The sequence below is a fragment of the Ochlerotatus camptorhynchus genome, unplaced genomic scaffold, assembly GCF_037179485.1.
Source record: "Ochlerotatus camptorhynchus isolate MF236.1 unplaced genomic scaffold, CSIRO-AGI_Acam_v1.1 ptg000046l, whole genome shotgun sequence".
In the NCBI taxonomy this organism is placed as follows: Eukaryota; Metazoa; Arthropoda; class Insecta; order Diptera; family Culicidae; genus Ochlerotatus; species Ochlerotatus camptorhynchus.
Genome location: NW_027040537.1, coordinates 131,110 through 153,698, shown reverse-complemented (window position 1 = coordinate 153,698; position 22,589 = coordinate 131,110). Strand labels below are relative to the sequence as shown.

Genomic DNA, 22,589 nt, shown 5'->3' with positions numbered 1-22,589 from the left:
GCAATTTTCTAAGCACGTCAACATTCCCTCTTGAGAAGCTCACTCGAAATCGAGATTCGGGCAACGATGAAGAATCCATTCGATTTCAAGAGACCCATACGGGCACTTGAAATCGCTCAATCGAATCTTGTTATCGTGTATCGCTTTTCGATTTCCTACTTCGCCATCCCTCCGGCTTAGCGACGACCGACGTGCTCGGTTGGGTCAGTGAGGCAAACATTATCCCACTCATCATCGATGTAGTGAACCGTGGAATCGGTTCAGAGATTGTGAGCGAATTTTCCGAACCAGGATTCTTAATATCACCGATAAGCGTCATTGTTGGTATGGCAGTATGTATGCTCGTGCTTGTGGCTTAGACTGAAACCCGTCAATTTTCTTTCTTCGTTCCTCAGGGAAAACAAGTCCCATTTCTGTCATTACATATTGAATAAAGTTAGGGGTCAAACATTTGCTTCCGAGGAAACTCAATTCAAGTTGTTTACCAATCCACATCTCAACCTTTTTCCTCGGAAACACGTCAATAGAAGAATATCTCTCACTTAGAGCACCTGGGAGGGATGGAATTTCTTGAAAGAGATTCCATCAGAAACCATTTGAGTCGTTCATTTAATATCTTGCTTTTATGTTTCCTCTTTGCGTGATTGATGATTGATAAAAATGGATAAAAGAGACCAATCTACCTTAATTTTCTACCCATCGTCACCATACTAACGGCTCTCTGTCTCTCTTTCGTTTTCAGAATCGATATCCAAGCGATTGAATGCTATCTTGTCCATCAACAGTTGCCAGGAGGTATTGAAGAACCCACAAAACTGCACCTTTTGGAGCGGTGATACGATAGCACCTTGCAACTTGCTTCCGTCGCCAGTCGGAGAGGATGAAAAATGATTTAGGTAGGTTAGGAGTAATTAGCCTCGGAAGGAAGCACCTGGACGCGACAAGTGTAGTTGTGGTGCTGCGGTTGTTAGTGTTGAGCTCCTTTTGATTACGGAAGTGAGAGACGTTGTGGCTTCTTATGTCAATATAGGCATTTGCTGTGGCATCGATTCTCAACCTGGGGTTCGCGAACCCTCTCTGAATGAAAAGCACATAAAAAGAAGCGCTGTAGAGCGAGCATGATCGCACGGTGGAACGACGTTGAGAATCGTTACTCTATGGAGTTGAACACGCACTGTGTAATAAAGTGATTCTCTTAATTGGGTGATTAATTTGAAGAAGAATAAGGACTAACAGGAATGCATGTTGGTTGTAACTCTTCAAATGAGCGAGAACAAGTCCGAGTAATTTAGATACCTTTAATAAATAGGGTGAGGTTGATGAAAAAAGTTGATCATTTCGAATATTTCTTTTAGGGTTTCTCTTCGAAATTTAGTTTCATGTATATTTTCGGTTGCTGATCCGGGAAAAATTACTGAAGGTTTTATTCCGATTAATCTCCCTCGCTTAATAAGTCCCGTCGTCGGTCCATCTGTGTCTATCTCGTGCTCCCGCAGCTCCTTCCAAGTGTAAAAATATATACCCAGAAAAAGGCCCAACCACCTAAATAGTTTTGCAGGTCCATGTCATTTATAGCTCCTCGCGGATTCCACGTGTCCAGAAAAAACGCAAAGTGTAGTGTTTGAAGTGTGTATCGATTGTGATATCGAGAATCACCAGAAATTGTTTGGCTATGAGAATTTTTTTTGAAGATTTGTTATTGTTGTTCTTGTGTTTTGACGTAGAATTACGTCTTTCGGTAACATCTTGGGGGTACAATTAAAAAAAAAAGTAGAAGGGTCTGTGCCTAGGGGCACTAACGGAAGCTTGACGTAGGACCGCTATTAGTGGACGGAACAAATGTGAACATTTAGTTCTTTTAATTGATCAATCATCAATTATCTTAACTCTTTCCGTTTTTTATTTGTAAGCGTATCAATTTTGTAGTATTTATTTCAAAGAGAAAGTTGATGAAGAGCATCCAAGAGACTGTCAACTTGAGTATTTTCGATTCATCTACCCGACTGTAAAAGGTGCATTTTGAATTTTTTGTTATTTATGAATTTTTAAGTTTTGTGCATTTTGGTATTAAAGAGTATTCAATTCACCCCTCACAGGATTTCCTTCCGAATTATATGAATGGGCGGGGCGGAAAGTATCTTTTGTGCAGAATATGTAAAAAAGGAGGGATTTCGAGAGATTGAACTCGTGAGAGCTAATATTCACACAAATTTAATTTTATTGGCTTTCTGGGGACTGAATATACACCCAAAGCGAATTATTCCCACTTCTCTCAAATTCTATATGGATTTTTAACAGTTCCTACCAGCGTGTTCTGAAAAATGGTCGGACGATGATTAATCTCACCAATACATTCGGGCCTACAATTCCACACCTTCTATAGAGACCAGGTTGAGCCTTGATAGCTAGCTGCTTACGGGAACTGATGACCTTGACAAATGTCCAAATAATACTATTAACAAATTTATGGTGGTCCTGAAAAGGACCGTTTTGTAGTGATGGTTGAGTAATGCTGAGCTGAGCACGACGAGCTACTGATTCCAATCCTAGCCTTGTGATGGGACTTCTTCCTCCTTCTCTATGGTTGCTCATATGAGCTCTGCAGCTCGCTGCTTGCAGGCAGCCTTTCGTTATTGTTGTTGTTGCACTCCTGCTGCTGCTGCTGCTGCTACTACTGCTACTGCTGCTGGACTGGACACCACCACTTACGGTGATTCAATGAGCACCGTTCAGTGGGACCGCATCGAATTCGATTTTTAAGTCTGTGTTAGGGAATGCGCTGTTTTCAGACATTCGGTGATAATTGTGATCACCATTGCAATTGTTGGACATTTGGTATTTTTCAATAGTGACCTATTGAAAATTAACTGAGTGTTCATTTTAGCAGATTGGTGGATAAATGTTCAATCGTTTGGCTTGTTTAGAATTAAAATCTATCTGCTATTGGTCGAAACCTGACCTCTTTTCGTAATGCTGTGCATTTTGGTTTTTTGAAATTGCGTGGATTCTATAGATCCTGTGGAGATCTATCTAGCCCTGATGTATGTGTTGGTAGAGGGAAAAATGTAAACTTTGCCGGAGACGATGTCTTAACACTCGAAAGCAATTTTGTGAAATATTAAGTAAAACAAATCCTAGCTAGTTCTGTATGATGATTTTGTTTGATTTTATTTATTTTTAAAGTCGCCGGAAAATACCAGTGGGTGTTTTTTTTTATGATAACTCCTTACTTGAAAACAGGCAAAATCTCACAAACAGGCTGCTTTTTCATGGTATACAGTGTGATAATTGAATAATCAATAAATTATCTCAACATTTAGTGGCAAACCATTCATAAATTTTGGTAACATATTTATATTGATTTAACGAAAGAAACGAATCGTGCGGAATGAAAGCCGAGGAAAAACTAATTGCACCAATATATTCAGGCCTACAATTCCACATCTTCTATAGACAGGTTGAGCCTTGATAGCTAGCTGCTTGCGGGAACTCATGACCTTGACCAATGTCCAAATAATACAAATTGTTGTTGGCCCTGAAAAGGACCGTTTTGTAGTGATAATTGAGTAATTCTGAGCTGGGTGTTCAAGATGGATGAGGCTGTCGAGCTGTATGTCGTTTGGAGCGAGGGTGACACGCTTGGCATAGATGACCGACCCGCAGCGACTCACGAAGAGCTACTGATTCCGATCCATAGCATAGCGATGCAGCTTCTTCCTCCTTTGATGGTTGCTTATGTGGGCTCTGCAGCTCGCTGCTTGCAGGCAGCCTTTCGTTGTTACTGGAGAACAATTTTCAACGCCACACGCCGAAAGCACTGCTACTGCTGGTACTAATTTCGACGACCGAACATCACCACACAGTGGTGTGGTCGTTGGGAGCGTGTGGTTCTGAGTATGGCGATGAGTGCGAGGGGGGCGACACATCTAAATCTCAATCATAGATGCTCGAAAAATCTCACGCCAGCGAATAAATCTACGAAAAATCTTCTTGCCATTTTAAGCATCTAAATTCATCTACTCGCATCGACTTCCATCTTTTTGCAGGAAATCTTCAAAATCTTCATCAATCTTCTTAAAATCTACTCATCGTACGTGCAGCTAAGCACAGCAAAACAAAATCGTTTCTGCATCGAAGATAGAGTCGCCCCCCTCGGATGAGTGTGCAAAATATTACGCAATTCCATCCTCCCTATTCGCACGCGCCCGAGGATCGGAGGCGAATGCCACTTCGACTTGTTTCGTCTACTTACTACTCTCTGACGACTGTGCTGGGGAAGCAGCATATGCATGTAGGTAATTGGTGGACTTGTTAGTTAATTCGACGCTTTTGAATAATACTGGACATTTACCAGTTTTTCAATAGTTTCTTGTTGAAAATCAACATTCGGAAGCATTGTTATCGATGCGTAGCCATATTTCTGATCGATTGGTGATAAATTATTGAAATTGGACCAGGGGCAGCTGAGTTATTAACGTTCAAAATCTTTCATAATTTGTTACATGTTCCATTTTCGGTTTTCACAAAGTGTACCCCCATATAGAAATCACAGACGTAGTCCTACGTCAAAAAAAGACAGAATCCACCGCGTTACGAAAAGTGGTCAGGTTTTGGCCACTTAGAACTCTGCCAATAGCGGATGGATTTTGATTCTAAACAAGCCAATCGATTGGAAAATTTTCTACAAATCTGAACACCTTATAAATTTTCAATAGGTCACTATTGAACATTACACAAATGTCTAACCGTTGAAATGGTGATCAAAATTATCACTGATTGCCTGCAAAAAGCGCTTTCCCGAACACAGATTTTAAAATCGAATTCCATCCGGTCTAGCCGAACGGTGCTTATTCAATCACCGTGTGTGTTGGTGTCAAGTCGATCGTCATCATAATCATCATCAGCACTAGTGCTTTCGGCGCGTGGCATTTAACATTGTTCTACAGTACACAATGAAAGGCTTCCCGCAAGCAGCGAGCTGCAGCCCACATGAGCGTTCATTCACCGAAGAAGGAGGAAGAAGCCGCACCGCTACTGACCGGATTCAGTAGCTCTTCGTGAGTCGCTGTGGACCATATATGCCAAGCGCGTCAGCCTCGTTTCAAACAACATACAACAGCTCGCCAGCCTAATCTGCGTTGAGCACTCTAATAGCTCAGCATTACTCAACCATCACGGCGAAACGGTCCTTATTTCGCGATTGGAAAATTTGAGCAAGAAATTCCTCCAAGCAATTTTTGCTTTTTTTTTATTATAATAATAAATATAAACCAAACATTCCGTGCGTTTTGTGCACGAAAATGCGCAATTTTGTCATCAGAAAACGAGGCGTCTCCGTGATGAGAAAAACTGGTTTCCCTAACACAGTCGCCGAATATTTATACCGAGCACGTAATCCTACGTCAAATCTACGGTCGTGTACTGGATACAATCTCTTACTTTTTGAATCTAAAATTGATGTGGTGTAAATATTTAACATCCGCTTGTCCGTACAGTTGTTTGGGAGATTTGAAATTTCAGTATAAAGCATTAAATTTAAATATTAAACTGCCATTTGGGCCACCTCCATATAGAAAGCAGTCCTACGTCAAAACCAAAAAACAGAAGAAAACGAAAACTGTCTTCACGAGTTTCGTCTCAGACACAGGTACAGTCGGATTCCACTCGTTGGACTATCTTTAAGGTTCAATTTACTTTGATACATTTTCGAAAAATTCAAAAGCAGTTTTTTTCGACGCATTATTTCAGATTGCTAAAAGCTCGCGTCATTGTGTGTCGAATAGCAAAAGGAATCGAATAGTGCGAACATTTTGCAATCTGAACTAATGCGTCGAAAAAAACTGCTCTTGAATTTATCGAAAAAGAATCAAAGTAAATTGAACCTTAAGTGGGCTTCGTGTTAGTTGGGCTGTACTACCGCTCATGGCAAGCCCGTCCCATAGTACAAATCAGCAAGCCGTGAAAAACACGTTTCAAGTTTGCTTCGCTCCATTGCTTCTTAAGGGACAACCAGTTTTGCTGTTTTCCAAACTTTTCCTTAATGGTCTTGGTGTCTCGGTCCACTGATAGAAGCAATAAGTGATCCGAAGACACCAAAACGTTTTGACGGAAAAGTGCGCTTTGATAACCCTTTTAGCATGTTTGAAGCAGTGCAATCAGCAATATAATCAGCAGCTACTTGCTTGTTGATTATTGTCTACGAAACTCAAGCGTGATCATGGGTATTGGTGAATGATATTTCCCAACACTGCATCTGAACATGGTAAGATCTAAACACCGGAGTTATTTCAGTTTGGAATCTGACTTTCATTGGTACACCGGCAGTGTTGGCAGGCAAAGTGATTTTTGGCATTCAATTCGAAACATCAATCTTTGAACAGGAATTACTTAACATTCCTTGGGCACCGTACATCCTTGGGCAAAGTTGCTATGCACTTTCCGGACTATACGTTTACGTGATTAGATGCATGGTTCAAAATTGTGGTTCCTAGGAATGAAAATGCAAAAAAGTATGATTTCCCATACTAATTTCCATGCAAATTTCAAACGCAATGCGGAAAGCCGGGTTACAACCAATCGTCCAAAAATGTAGCACAGTTGTTTGGGACCCCAAATGGAACCAGAAAAACATTGTTCTGAAAAACTGATCATGATGACCCACCCTAATATACATATAATTTCCAAGCTTGGTTTGGTTCGTGTTGCTATCATAAAAAATGCTCGCTATTTTCTTAGCATCGAGCAACGAACTTCTGCTGGGGACTAACAAACACAGACATTTTCGACATAACAACATCAATAAAACATACAAATTTCACCATAATTTAATCACTTATTTGTATCCGCACTTCATTGGCATCAATAGGTAATACCGAACGGTAAAAAGAAGGTGCGATAACCCGCAGTTTATCACCACCCCAGAAACGCATTATCATCCAAATAAGCAACTTGTGAACACACGAAGCTACATTGATGGCATGACAGGCAGACACGTCGCATGTAAACAAACCACCAGACCAACACACGCACAGTAGGCAGGAAGAAAAAGGATGTTCCAAAATTATACTTTCGTACCACGCGTGCCCTTTTGGCGCGTTGCTGTGGAGCAGTGAGTGAGGAAGTTGAGAGTGGTATAAAGCGTACATATTTTCATCAGAAGAATGGTTCTCAGGTTCCTGTAGGGTCGTAAAAACCCACGACGTAAGAAGAAAGGAAGTCTGACTGGGGGAGAACGCGCGGAGATACGCGGAGTCTTGTGACTTTGAGTTATGCATTATTATTGCCCTGGTGTGTGTTTGTGTGTGCGGTGCGTGGGAGGGGAAGGGGTCTTGAAGAAGCGAGTCGTGCGTCGTCAAGGCGTATACCTGTGGGTTGCTGCGTTGTTTTCGGTGGCCAAATCGATTTTGTTGTTTGTTTTGTGGGCTTTCGTCGTTACAGCTGTCTGAATCAGTAGCAAACCAGGTGAAACAAAAAATCCTATGCGGCTCCCTACCTTCATATCCCGAGCAGGAGAAAATAGCATATGAATACCTAATTCTGTTCCTGATACCAAAATTTGGTGTTGATCAGTCTGACATAAGAAGTAAAATACCAAAGAATAATACCAAAAAATGCATGCAAAATACTTTGTAAAAACAGAAATTGATGTTTGAATACTAAAATAATACCTGTGGGGTATTGTTTAGGCTAACCCATACCAATTTAAGGTATCGAGGTATTCGTTCCTGCTCGGGATAGGACGTTTTTCGTTCAAGTGGGACGGAACGTGATGAATTTGAATAATACATCGAATGGGAAAATGACTGATGGCCACAGAATCCACAGAAACAATTTTGGTGGAGAAATAGACAGAGTAGCAGGAATTGATTTTCACGCTTTGTTAGGGGTTGGAATAATGGATTGTTTAGTTGAAACGATATTTCAATGCACGTCGCATGAAATAGGCATTTTTTTACTCGTCGCATGAGGTTCAAATATTGATACAAGTATTTTTTTTTTAAACTGATAAGAGAGGCTTCAGTGGAATTACGGATATAATAAAAGATGTAAAACATGTTTGGTTTTGGATTTGTAAACCTCAAGTACACTCAGAGCTAATAATATATATTACTTTGGCAGGATAATCAGATTTACCTTAACTTACGCACATCACGCAAGCAATGCGAATCCATTGAAGTTTGTACAATTCCATATTGGAAGTGAGCTATGAGACTGAAATGACCGATGTAAGGGAGCGTAAGTTAATCACAACTTGTGAAGTCTGAACTGAAACTGAAGCAATCGCCTCTCTGTATTTCTTATTTATGTTTTCGATCGGTTCTCACCAGGAGTGTACAATATGTTATGATAGTGTGTCTGTGAGTGACTGACAGCACACTGAAATTGTAGAATGCTCAATACTAGCTATACTAACTATACTACAATTCCTCATCCCTTTAAGTCTTCGATTTGGCTTTAACCGACATTAGTAATTCAAGTAATTTAGTACAATTCAAAATTTATTTTCTTGTCTTCCTTGGTAAGCTCTTTCTGTGGCTTCTTACGACGCCTCGTCCTCTGTATCACCATTTGGCTGATCTCTAACAGTGCAATCAGGTTCTTGTGCTTCGTCTTCGGGTTTACGTAAGGTGATTTTGATGTTGGGGTACCGCCATTCGACGACCTTCCTTATTTGTGACCGGTGGGCCATTAGGCTAACGTTTCCAATTTGTACCTGAAATATATGGTGAGAGTACTTTTTAATAAAAGTGGCCTTCATCCATTTTGCGTGTAGGTGTGGATTATGGTTTTTATATCACACCTCATCCTCAGCCATCAGATTATCAACCGATACAATATGTTATGATAGTGTGTCTGTGAGTGACTGACAGCACACTGCAATTGTAGAATGCTCAATACTAGCTATATACTACAGAGACAACTGTGGCTTAGCATTTCATCCTCACAAATAGCATACTTGACATGAAGTAACCAAACTGGCTATAATTCAAATCTTGAATCGCTATGCAAATTTAGTGTCTAGCCCAGCTCGAAAGGTAAAGAGTTAAATGAGTACAGGAATCCCCCGTGGTGGGTGGGTGGTGCTGATTTTCTGTAGGTGACAAGACCACGCTATTCGGGGAATCCCAGTACTTTTCTCGGGAAATGCGCTCTAAACCTTCGGAAAACGCTATCCGGGTGCATAGCTGCTCAGGTTTATTACCCAGTTCATATTTTTTTTCTTATAATTTATAGGAGTGTAGCGACGGGAAAACAAAAAAGTAAAATACTCGTGAGCATCTTAAGAACTAATTTGGTGCCTTCCAAAGCTTTAGGCAGCATTCCAGCGTACAGTAACACAGCAACCCTAACCTTAACCTTCAATAAAGGCCGCGTTCCAACCGATGTGACTTTCTAGCGAAGCGATATTTGGGATCTAGAGGGAGACCCATAGAGGAGAAAATCCTAAAAGTTACTCAACTTTTTCGCTCTTCACAGCCGTCAGTGACTGCGAAAAGTTATGCAAATTTTCTCTGTCGTTGTCGTCTGGTCCGCCTGCTGGTTGGCCCTGTGTGCCAATTATGGCAGCTCCAGCTCACTATCGTTGTCGCCACCGCCGTTTGTGTGCTGCATCAGCTAGATGCTTTTATATTTGTTGACTTTGGCTTGTGTCTGGAAAACTGAGGCAAAAACTCACCACGATTCCCGTCATTTCCTTCACGGCCGGGTTAAACCAACTCAAATTTGAGTTTCAGCCTCTCAAATTCGCAAAAACGTTGGTTAGCCATAGACTGAGTAAAAGTTTCCTCGATTTTTCAGGAAGAACTATTTGAATGTGAGGAAGTTGTACTCAGTCTATAGTATACTCCTATTTGAGCAAATTTTTGGTGAACATTGAGGAACCTAAATTTTTGCAATTTTAAGTGAAAACCCACTCAATTTTAAGTCGATCTCATCGGCCGTGTTCCTTTAGCGACATTACCCCTAAACACACACACTGAGGGCTACACTAGAAAGGACACGAGCTTGATGGATGGCACACGCCCCAACAGGGACCGAAGGAAGTGTGGTTTTAAAGAAGTATATGTAGTGCTTCGTTTTTTCTCGGAGTAGTGCTTCAATGCGTCAATGTCGCGGTTTTTTGGTCTTCTGCGAACTCCTTAGTTTGCCATTTGTGAACTGTGAGACGAGCTTTGTTACCGAATTAGCTTGGTAGGGTAATAATACTATGATTCGCATTTGTAAACCAGTATTATTAATTGAACAAAGTAATATCAATCTCACACAGTGAATTGTTTAAATTTAGGTTAGCACTGATTTTTATCGAATTTGTCAATCTTAAGATTATACTATTAATCGCAAACTTAGAACTTTTAGCTTACACGGATAGAAATCTCCTCATACCTTTTGGCAAATTTCTATTGCTGATTATTCATAAAATGTATAAGTCAACTAATAAGCAGACGGCTTGCAAAAAGGTAATGAAGATCATGTGTCAAATGAAAGGTATAAGCGGTTACACATACCTTTTATGCATTCTTATAAGACCTATGTGGTTTGTCTTATGGAATGTAAAACACATGAAACACATGGATAAAATAACTGACTGCACATATCGAATGCTACTCCACGATTGATCAGAATCAGTTGAATTGCACAATTCAATAAATGTTGAAACTGATTTCTTTTAGCGTTCCGTAAAACTCGAAGTTTGTTGGGAACAGCTTTAGCTGTAATTTTATTTTTATTTTTAGTAATATTATCACTTTAACAATATTAATTTTCTACTAACTTACTTTAGTGAATACAAATGTTAGGTTAGGTGTTTGCTACGAGGAAAAAATGTATCATTGTAATTAATATTATACTTCATAATTTACTTTATATTATTTACTTACAGTTTATCGAATCGAACACTAATCTACTAAATTTTCACCTTTTAAATATAATCTAGTTTTAATTAAATAAACTGCCTGCATAAAACATGACTTGCATACGAACTGTTTATTGTCAATGTTTACATTTTCGTTACTTTCACCGTCCCAGCTTTCGCCTGATCTGCCGTGTCAAACCGCGATGACATTTCTTCGTTCCAGCGAGTTCGGCAATGCTCATCGATGCGCGTAGCTACCCTGTGGTAACTAGCGACCGTTACGCGCCGAGGGGTACTCGTCGTCACAATCAACGTAATGCCGATTTCATTCCTGATTCAGAAAATAAGAGTATTCTGCTCCCAGTCGTTGGTGAAAGTAAGACATTGTAGTTTATTTTTATGAAAATTGCTTCATTAGGCCTAATCCAAACCAATCATGTGTAAGTGATTCACTATGGAATTATGGATTTATAGAAGCGTTTCAGATAGCAATTGAGTGTCGACAGTGGCTACGAAAATGTCTTTGACTACAAGAATGCTAATTATGACCATATTAAATATAATTTAAGTACGATTACATTAGCAAAAATCACCATCTTAGCGCCCCTTGGTGGGACTTTGTATGTGAGCGAGCTGTCAGCTTAATTTGCTGATTCTTCTGCACTTAATGAGTATAACGTAAAAACTGTCCAAAAAATTTCTGCAATTATTTTAAAACGAAAATTTATTCGTGCTAAATTCCATCAAAATGGATTTGCATGGAAATGTAGGCAATACTTCAGAAGATATGTGAAATCTTCTTGCCACATTTTTTTCAGGAAACGTACACCAATTTCTCGGATAATTATCGTGATTGTGAATATTTTCATAATTTCCTGACTTTTCGAGTAATTTTGGTGTTGGTAAAATTCAAGTTCATGATATTTTGACAGGTCTAAGAAATTTGGACGCCACTAAAGGCTCAAAACCAGATGGAATCCCGCCAGGTTTTATGAAAAATTAGCAATAGAACTTACAACCCCTTCATACCGTTTTTTTTTTTTTTTTTTTTTTCCTTTGGTTTGTTTTTTCCGTCGATCTTGTTTTCCGTGCTGAGCACCAATGCTACCGACGTGCCAGGAAGGCAGCTCCCACACCTGGACCCTACCTATCGACCCATCAACTCATGAACCGGGGACCAACGGCTTTACTTCCCATCCGAAGGAAGGCGTGATCAGAGATGTTATGCCTCAGAACATCCCGGCGGCGCCGACTGGGATTGAACCCAGGCCTGCTGGGGTGAGAGGTAATCACGCTTACCACTACACCACCGGCGCCGTTAGTTCATACTGTTTGTTGAATATGTCGTTTGTCTCCCGCACATTCTCGCAAATCATTTTTAAAACCCATTTATAAATCCTGTAAAAAATGTGATATCCTAAATTATCGTGAGGTTTCCAAAAATATCTTCAGCCTAATAAAACATAGAATAACAAATGCACAACACGGCTTTTTGACATAAAATACGTCTTACGGTAAGGTACAGGGGGTAAATCGTGAATCTAAAATTGCAACCGTTTTGAAAAGGTGTTAGGTTTTGAACGTTTGTAACTTTGTCATTTATAGATGAAATTAAAATCCAAATACACCATTCGATGTAAAATAACTGCATAAATCTGCTGAAATAAATACTTTTACAATTTTCCACAAAATATGTTTGTAATATATCCAAATAAATTGTAATACAATCCAAATGTTGTCGCTGTTTTCATGAAATAAACGTTTCCCTAACCCAGTCGTCATAATCGAGTACCACTTGGTTGCGCATCGTTCTGCTTGAACCTGTTAAGTTATAAAGAGCGCTGCTGTCACGCCTCCGCACTTTTTTGCACCGGATTATGGATGCGTAACTATGATGCTTACTATCAAAACATTTAACAGGTGAAGAACCTGTATACTAGCTTTTGCTTTAATTTTGAATTGAATAACTCAGGGAGGCCACTGAATTTAAGGCATATACCGTATCATGATAATGTTTGCACCACCACCACCTTGGTTTTCTTTGCATGCACGTAACCTATAGCTCATACCGTAGTAGCAACTAACGATTTAAAATTATCTGACTACTTGACTAGCCTATTGGTCCCAAGCAAATCGATTAACGTACTTCATTCTAGTCGAAATGCTAGTACTACACTATGTTTGTTTTGATTCGCTATGAAAGTTTGACAGATTAAAAGAGGGTTTCGTGGATTTACCTATGTTTCGAGGGGTGCATCGATTAGCTTGGGACCGAAGAGAGTACCAGAGCTGAGCCAAAAAGTTGAGCACGTTTCTTCGGGACCTACTAGTCTTAGAGTTACCTCTATGGTAGTAGGCTGTGATAAAAGAAAATGATTTACTTAGTTTGACAGTTGCACCAAGACGAAGTGGCAGCGTATTCGTGATTTGTCCCCCGCGCAAATGTCGCAAAAAGACATTTCAATCGCCGTGGGAGTATCCCGGTGGACCGTAAAAAGGGTTTTAGACCGGTCGTCCGAGGTCAGCTCGGGTTAAGAGGGCTATCGCTGCTATCAAAAGGAAGATTCGGATGAATCCAGTGCGTTTAATAAGGAAAATGGCAAAGGAACACGAAATCAGTGACTTTAAGGCACGAAAGATCGTAAAGGAAGATTGCGGGGCGAAGTCGAGGGCACGGAAAAAAAACTCACATGATTACCAACCGCATCCGGGAGCTACGAGTTGAACGATGCAAGAAAATCTTGAACTTCCTTAACCGAAAAAATCCGGTAATCCTGTTCACCGACGAGAGCATGTTTACCATCGATTCCGTATCAAATTCCAGAACCGACCGGTATATTAGTTCTCTTCCGGTAAAAAACGTGGCCGACGAGCACAATAACGTGTATCTGACCAAGCATCCTGCTAGCGTTATGGTGTTTGGATTGGTGGCTTCCGATGGCAAAAAAAAACAATGGACCCGGTGTTCATTCCAGAAGGCGACAAGGTCAACACGGAGGTCTACATTGGGATTTTAAGTAAGTATGTTCTTGCGTGGATCAAAGAACAGTACGGTCCGAAGCCAAATTTTGAATTTCAACAACATGGGGCTACGTGCCACACCTCGAACCGCACTCAGAAGTGGTTGCAGGATATGTGGCCGCCATCCAGCCCCGATCTTAATCCGCTGATTTACTCAATATGGCACGTCATGAAGGCCAAGGCCTGTTCTAAACGCCACCGGAGTACAGCAAGCCTCAGACAAACATTGATTCTGGGCGAAGGATATGCGGCCGCCATCCAGCCCCGATCTTAATCCGCTGAATTACTCAATATGGCACGTCATGAATGCCAAGGCCTGTTATAAACGCCACCCGAGTACAGCAAGCCTCAGACAAACCTTGACCCGTACCTGGAGAGAAATGGATCCAGACTACATTATTAGAAACTGCCTTGCATTCCGGAAGCGTGTGGACGCCGTAATTGCAGCAAGTGTAAACTCGATCGATGATTAACATTTTTCCCGGTTTAAGAAAAATGGCTAAACATTTAAGCATGTAATAGTTGTATGTTCAAGTGATAGATTGAGCTTAGAAACTCTTTTATAAAACAACGGATCATCAGAATGACATTTCAAATCTCAGATTAAGAATGTTTTTGAAGATATGAGAAAACTTTACGGAGGCCATGACAGTTTTTTTACATTATTGAACTTTTCAAGATTTGGATTTGGACAGCATTTTAATATTTCATCACCAATACAGGGTGCGTGACGAATTTTTGCAGTAAATTTCAAATAGTAATTTCTCATGCTTGTGCATCATGATTTAGATATATTTGGCAGCACTGGATAGCTTATACTGTTAGGTGTAAGATTTAAACAAACAATGTTGAGTAAACGTAAAGATGTCGAAACAAGAGAGCAATCTGTCAGTCGTTGTCGCTTTGTTGCGCGCCGGAGTATGCATGAAAGAAATAATTCGGTAGGTAAATGTGTCTGAAAGAACAGTGTATAATATTAAAAAAAAAGGCTTGGGAAAGTGATAAGACGGAGCACCTGCTCATACTGCTAATAAAGCACAGAAATGGCTTACGGAAAATATTTCGTAAATTTGGGACATCAATAGAACCCCTCACACCACACTTAAGTCGCTAAAAGCTAAAATCAAGGCAGTGATGACATCTATGGATCGAAACATTTTAAAACGTGCATACTGCAGTTTCCGGAAGCGTCTAACTACAGTCGTCGAAAGGGAAGGCAATTTTTTTTGAATAAATTTACTTACAACTTCCATATGTTGCGAAAGAAAATAAATCGCACAAAATTCATTGCTAGAATAACTAACTGGTGTATTTTTTTCTCAAATATGCCATTTACTGCAAAAATTCGTCACGCACCCTGTACTTCAATTGTCAAGAGATTTTTCATGAGAAAGTCAAATGAAAATTGAGGACAATTGTAGAGGAATAATTCTAGGGGGATTCTAAGGAGAAGTTCCAAATAATTTTGAGAAGTATTACAAGAAAATTTTAAGGAGAACTTAAGGCAAAATCCAGAATGCCAACGCAGTTCTGAATTCAGGGAATTCTACAGTAAATGTGATGAAACTTCAGTATCCTCAGGTAATTTGGAGGAAAAATCTAAGTGAATTAAAGCTAAGAAAAACTTAATGATGATAAAGATAATAACACCAATTCACCTACGGTTGAACATATTTGAATGCTAATAAATCAAAGATTTCATAGAGAAGAATTCTGAAGAGGGCTTCAACATCGATGATAATTCCAAAGGATGTTTAATCTGAATATAGTTATATATTTGCAGAATTTCAAGCTAGTTTCAAGGTAATTTCTAAGCGAATTCATAAAATGCTCATGAAAATTTCAAATCGATGAATTCACAGGAAAGTTTGAGCGTATTTCAAAGATATTTGGAGTAGAGTACCAGACTATTTCAAGACCAACAATTGAAATGGCCTTAACTTCATTTAGTAAACAAACCTTGTAAGGCAATTTTCTCGCGAACCGAAGTCCGCAGAGGCAAACCAACATAATGAACAGGTAGGGAAATTTCTCCTCTACCCGATTGTGGTTTAGGTTTGCGAATGAAGGTTTCGGTTCGTGAGAAAATGGCCTTACAAGGTTTGTTTACAAAATGGAGTTAGGGCCATTTCAATTGTTGGTCTTGATTTGGAAGCAATTTCAGGAAAATCCCAAGAGGTTCTCTTAAGGAAATTTTGAGCAGTATTTTAGAGGAAATTATGGGAGAATTCTTTCTAAATTCAAAGGCTAAACAGACAGATTTCTGAAAAATATTCCACATGAATTTCAAAGATAATTATGGAGAGAAATTGAAGCAAATTCTCACGAGAGTTATTTTGAAGACGAAGATAATTGTAGAGTGAATTTCTAGAGTTTGCTGTAGGGAATTCTTAAAGTGTTCTGCACAGAATCCCGAAACTATTATGGAGATAGTTTCTAAGTAATACCAGAGTAATTCATAAGATTATTGAAGAGAACACTGATAGCTTCTCTGAAGACATGTTGAAATGATCCAAAGGAAAGGGAAAATTTCAAATATATTTAGAGAAATATTTCTAAGAAATCTATATAGGGGAAATGGCACTAATGTTGGCCAAAGATTGGGCCCATCGCTAAAAATCTGATATTTATCAATTTAATCTTGATGAACGCGTCATTGGGACGGTACCAATGAATATTTTTGGTAGCTATTGAAAATTTAGTTGATTGCTGAATTTATGTATGGGCCCAAATTAGGGGAATTTAGGCCGACATTACATCCATTTCTATAATGTTCTAAAATTATTAAAATGTTCACGCCATGTATTTTTTCTACATTTTTGTCTCAGACGTCATTTCGATTGGAAATGACGTTTTCGATTTAAGATTTGTTGATAATTTTGAAATTTTTGAATAATTCAATATTATTGAATTTTACCTCAAATGTGAATGATTGACCTTAGCAAACAATTATGCAAAGTTTCACGTAAATCGGAGAAAGTTGAGTCTGAATATTTTTTTTTCTTAGCTGTTTGGCTTAAAAAGTAATATTTCATATAATTTTAGGAGTTGTTGCCAAAATTTGAAATTGACCAAAACGGGTGTTGCCAAAAACAGGAAGGCACTGTGTGGCCTTGCTAGTCTTTAGGGTATATTCAAATTTTGGTGATGCCCTCTACAACGTTGTTGAGGAAACGAACTCTTTAATTTTGCCAACAAATGGTATTTTAAAGAATCATGAATTTGACATTCCAAACCAAAACCGGAGCAAAAGTGATTTTTTTTTGGCGATTTATACATCCTTCATGATCTTACTGTTGCAATATCTACTGTCGAATACCGTTAATGACAAAATCGTAACACGACAGCTTCACTGCCCTTTGCTTGGTGGCGTTTTAATTTATATTATGTGCTTTATTTGTTCCAAGATGTCTTATATGTCGGGTGAAAAAAGGTCGCACCGGATTTGTGGTACACACTCATCTCCTACGGCATAGTGTCGCCTGGAAAGCCCCCCTTTTCCCCATAGATCTTCCTTCGTATTTCACATGAAGCCTTCAACGTAAAAAAAAAAATACAGACTGAAATTGCATTTCAAATTACCATTAAATTTTCTAATCTTGTTTCTACCTTGTTTGCTCGAATATTACTCTGCCGGTTTTATTATCACTTCGTTTTCGTTATTCTGGTTCTTCTTCTGTTGGGTGTGTGTTTGTGCCATTATTACCGAAGTTGATTACGCGATCGTTTTCCCTTTCGCGCCTTCAAATATAGTCTTGGGATTTCCATGTACAGTATGACCTCGATAGTTAGACGATTGCATTCAACTTCGTGAAATTCATTTTGCGATCAAAGACAGTTGAAAAAGTTTCCAAAATATCGGGAGTGTACTGTACGGTACGTGTGTGTCAACCAAAAGTGCCAAGGGAAAAGTTTTTCTTAGAACCCATTCGCAGCTGTTAGTGGCTTAGACTTACGAGTCCCGTTGTGCTTACAGCCAGCAAGGTTCCTCACCCACACCAACGAAAACTGAGGCGTCAGACCAGACGTGGAACATGTCGTGAGAGAGAATAATAAGCGGAAAACCAAAGCACGACAGCGGTGGCAATGGAAATGGAAAAGTAATTTCAAGTTATCTCTCATGGTTAAAGGATTTGCCCTACTGTGGTAGCTGGTGCTACAGCAGCAGCAACCACGAGGATTTAACCGGGGTATGAGATTGACATAACGGACAGCAGGCGAGAAAGGAGAACTGAGCGGTTCATTAACGCAGATAAGTGAGCTGTACGGATATGTGATTGGGACAATCGTACAATTTCTGACTTGCGTATGTAGAAGGGCATGAAGGAATGCTAATTTTACCGATGGTAATGATTTGAAATAGCTTCAAAGCTCTATGACAGTACCAGTATTTGATCCTTTGCTATAGCGTTGCATAAACGTGACCCGAGTCGTTCAAGAAAATGATAATTCGTGGGCTCATCTGTTCGTTATTTATTTAAGAAACAATAATACTATGATTATCCCAAAGGAAATGTTTCATTATTGACTGTCCGAGAGGAAAGGTCGAATAAATAATTCAAGAATAATACCTAAAACATGAACCGAATCAGAGCGGCACCATTCATTCTGTCGATGGCATTTAACCAGAGCCGTACTCAGCTAAAAATGAGTCCTTGAGACTTCATTTGCGGGAAGTTATATTGACGATAATAGGAATGGGTATTGCCGAAGCCGTCAATTACCCTACCATAACATCAACTTTTTTTAAAAGAACAAATCAAGGATGAATCGTCAAATGCCACCTCCGCCCCCTGCTGAGTACGGTGCTACATTTCACTGAATTAGAATCCATCCATCATTCCAGCATTCCTACAGATAGATAACGATAAATTCCAACCAAATTTATAAATGATTAAATGATTAAATTATTCGAAAATATTCATCCCATCAGGGAAGCAACAGATTGCCGAAGCCCAATCCAATACGTTTTAATCAAAGCATCCCAGCTGCGGTTGTGTGTTTTTTTTTATCATCAGAAAGAAGCAATCGCTGTCGCTGTCATTCTGGCCAGTAGTAGGCTCATTGTACATTTTATGACGGAGATAAATATTTATGATCATCAACCAACATCAACTACACTCAATGCATGTTCCGCGAGCCAGTCAGTGGTGGCGCTTTTTTCGCGCCTGAATGTATGCAATCACTCGCTTTAATTTAATTACACTTTGGTGCCCGTCGCCTGGATAATCAAATATTAATAAGCTCTCCAGCCGACAGGCATCGAGAGGGGCTTTGGGGATGGTTGGTGGTTATGGACATAAAATGTTATTGTTTTGCGTCATCGGTTGCACCGAGGTGTGGCAGTTTGTTGATCGGTGGAACTTTTCGGTGAATATTACTTAGTCTTAAAACAGTGCTTTCGGCAACGTGGGGCTTTAGGAAGTGATAAACGTCACTAGAACTAATCCATCATCATCCAAAATTGCCTGTGGATTTGAAGAAAAACTTCAAATCCCGTCATTCATTAATGTAAGGGTTAGGTAACTTAGTACTGTCGCATTGCCCTTAGCTCAATTTCATCTTCTATGCAATTTTCACACTGCCGTACTCTTCAGAACTTTTTCTAGTTAATAAATTATCACACTAAATTTCCATGTTGATATTAGTATAGCATTTTCAACAACGAACTCTTGAAACATTGTTATACAACACGGTAGCCTACGGTGAGCTGGGCATGATACAGGGATACCTTCTGACCTTCTGACCATTTGAATTTTTTGTACCTTTCAAATTTCATCAGGAAGAACATAAAAATAAGAAGAGTCAGCTGTTTCATATTATCTCAGGTTATTTAGGTTATTACTTCATAGCTTACTACGACATCTACCCACTCAGTAAAAGCAGACATCACACATAAACGCCTCCACAGGTACCGGTGAGCATTGCGCGTAATTCTACAACCACCCTTGTCATTCTAAATAGAACAGTCTGGAGAAAAACAAGAAGCGTAGGTAGACTCTCGAGAGAGAGAGACACAGAGAGAAAAACGTCCTGGGGGTGAAAATGTTCTCGCTGCTCTTCAATCCAAAGTTACTTCATAAACTGCAGCAACGGGTATTAGGGCATGGCATCTATAAAAAGGCTTTTATAGCATAAATTCGCCCACTCAGGAGTGATTCAAGTATGACATCTATAAATGTTTCGATTTGTTTACCCCCATACCTATTACCCTATGCCTCAACAGTGGACGTCATATTTGAATAGCTATAACTTTATGATTTTAGTAGATTTATGATCCTGTATAGGGGAACTTGCGTATTCTTGTCAATCTAAGCAGCGACCCACTTCTATTAGCATTTTCTCAGCGTCACGCCGCAGCAAAAACCGAAAATGGAACATGTAACAAATTATGAAAGATTTTGAACGTTAATAACTCAGCTGCCCCTAGACCAATTTTAATAAATTTATCACTAATCGATTAGTAATATTTCTACGCATCTGTTAAATTTGAGACTTTATCATTTTTCAAAATGTCACTATTGAAAATTCAATCATCAAGGTCATCAATCAGATGTCAGGTCACATGTCAAGATAGAGCTGGAATTAGGGCGTAACAGCTTTTGTAAACAATGACTTCTTTCGATGATGTCTTGAAATTTATGTTTATGTCTACCTGACGGTAATGTTAGTTTGCGTGGGCGTGCCTTGAATTCCTAAAAATCATCGAGAGAAGTCATTGTTTACAAAGGCTGTTACGCCTAATTCCAGCTCTATCTAAATGAAAGAGGTCTGATTTTTATCCAGAGACGATGGATTTTAATTCTTAATACGCCAATTGATAGGAATATTTTCTACAAATCTGTTAAAATTAAGACTTTATCATTTTTAAAAATGTCACTATTGAAAATTTAACGGATGTTCAACTGTTGCTATGATAATTAAAATTATCACCGATTGCCTGCGAAAATCGATTTCCCTGACACAGATTTCAAAGTTGAATTCCAACCGGTGTTTATTCAATCACCGCGTGGTGAGTGGTGGTGAAAGACTGCCTGCAAGCAGCGAGCTGTATATTACATGAGCATCCATAGAAAGAGGAAGATGCCGCACCGCTATTGATCGGAATCAGTAGCTCTTCGTGAGTCGCTGTGGGCCATTTATGTGAAGCGCCTCATACTAAAGAGTATAAGCAGAGAGAACCCCGCTCAAATTCCTATTCCTACAAAAAACACAAGCTCCTGCTGCAGTTAACAAATATGATGTATTATATAAGGCCACGTAGTCCACCATTGCGTACAACCCCATAGGGGTATCCCTTGTAGTTTTTTTTTCGAGCCATACTTCTCAGGAACATGATATTTCAAATATTTCTTGATTATGAAAATCATAACATTAGTAACTATATTCTCCATTAGTAAATTTATTCTCTATCGTAACGGGACCGAAAGAGTGACTGATGTGGAGAAAATTCAAACGACCGATTAACTTGATCGATAAGTGGGCCTCCAAAAAGATGTCTATGTGGTTCCCCTAGGAAATGTTGTTCTATCTAATCTCGATCGTCCTCGGCAGTCGTCAGTTGCCTCGAAGCCTCACTCAAAAATACATACCGAAGAAATTGACCATAATGATACGAACCGGATAGCGCTACAGGATGATTGCATTCAGGTACATCAACTGTTTGGTGTAAGCAAACTTATTGAACGGTACCTAGAAGCTTCAGCTGGATTTTTATCCGGCTTCAAAATTGGAACAACTATTGCATTTTTCCATTTATCAGGAAAGTATGCCAAATGGACACATCTGTTAAAAAATTTTACCAAGGAAGACAAGGTACTCTCTGGGAGTTTTTTGATGAGGATATAGAAAATTCCATCATCACCTGGAGCTTTCATATTATGAAACTTTTTAGTTATAGACCTTACTTCGTCCAAATCAGTCCCCCAGGAATCATCAAAAATATTTTCCCGAGAGAAAATATTCAGATAATCCCGAGCAACCTGATTCTCAATAGGACTAGTAAGACCCAAAGTGAAATTATGGGAACTCTCGAATTGCTTAGCAAGTTTCTGAGTATTTTCCAAATTTGTGATCAAAATTTTACCACCTTCTTTAAGCGCTGGAATAGGCTTTTGAGGTTTTTTTTTCAAAATTTTTGTGAGTTTCCAAAAGAGTTTGGAACTCGGGTCTTATTTAGAAACATTATTTTCAAAAGTTTTGTTCCTCAGGGCAGAGAATCGCTTTTTAATTTGTTTTTGCAAATCCCGCCAGATAACTTTCATGGCAGGATCGCGTGTTCCTTGATATTGTCTTCTACGGACATTTTTAAGACGGATCAAGAGCTGAAGATCGTTGTCTATTATAATTGAATCGAATTTAACCTCGCATTTTGGTACTGAGGCAGCTCTTGCTTCAACTATAGAAGTAGTCAGAGATTCAAGAGCATAATTAATTTCATCTTTGGTTTGCAAAGGAATGTTTGGATCGAAGTTATATTCCATAAATGTTTGATATTGCTCCCAATCAACTCTATGATAATTGAAAGTAGAGCTGTTGGGATTACATGGATCAGATCATTATTCTGCAAGAATGCACCACCTTCATGTCAATCACGTTCTTTTATTTACCGATTTCTTCAGAACTGCGTACTGGGTCAAGAAATGCTAAAGGAAAGTAATTTCTTTAGCATTCCGTGTCCTATCCCGTAGCACGTAGAAACGTCATTACTTTTCAG

General features: G+C 39.2%; 1 protein-coding gene across 2 annotated transcripts in view; it reads left to right on the top strand.

Annotated features, from left to right (window-relative positions):
* The window catches only part of LOC135716674 (cationic amino acid transporter 2), a 169,609-nt gene that overhangs the window by 57,212 nt on the left and 89,808 nt on the right, over positions 1-22,589 (top strand). Inside the window, exon 3 of one of the 2 annotated variants that reach the window (XM_065239003.1) lies at positions 743-896. The gene's annotated coding sequence lies outside the window, so the exon portion shown is untranslated. Of the gene's footprint in view, positions 1-742; positions 897-1,601; positions 1,627-22,589 lie in introns of those variants that run through there. The other variant, XM_065239004.1, reaches the window with a different exon arrangement.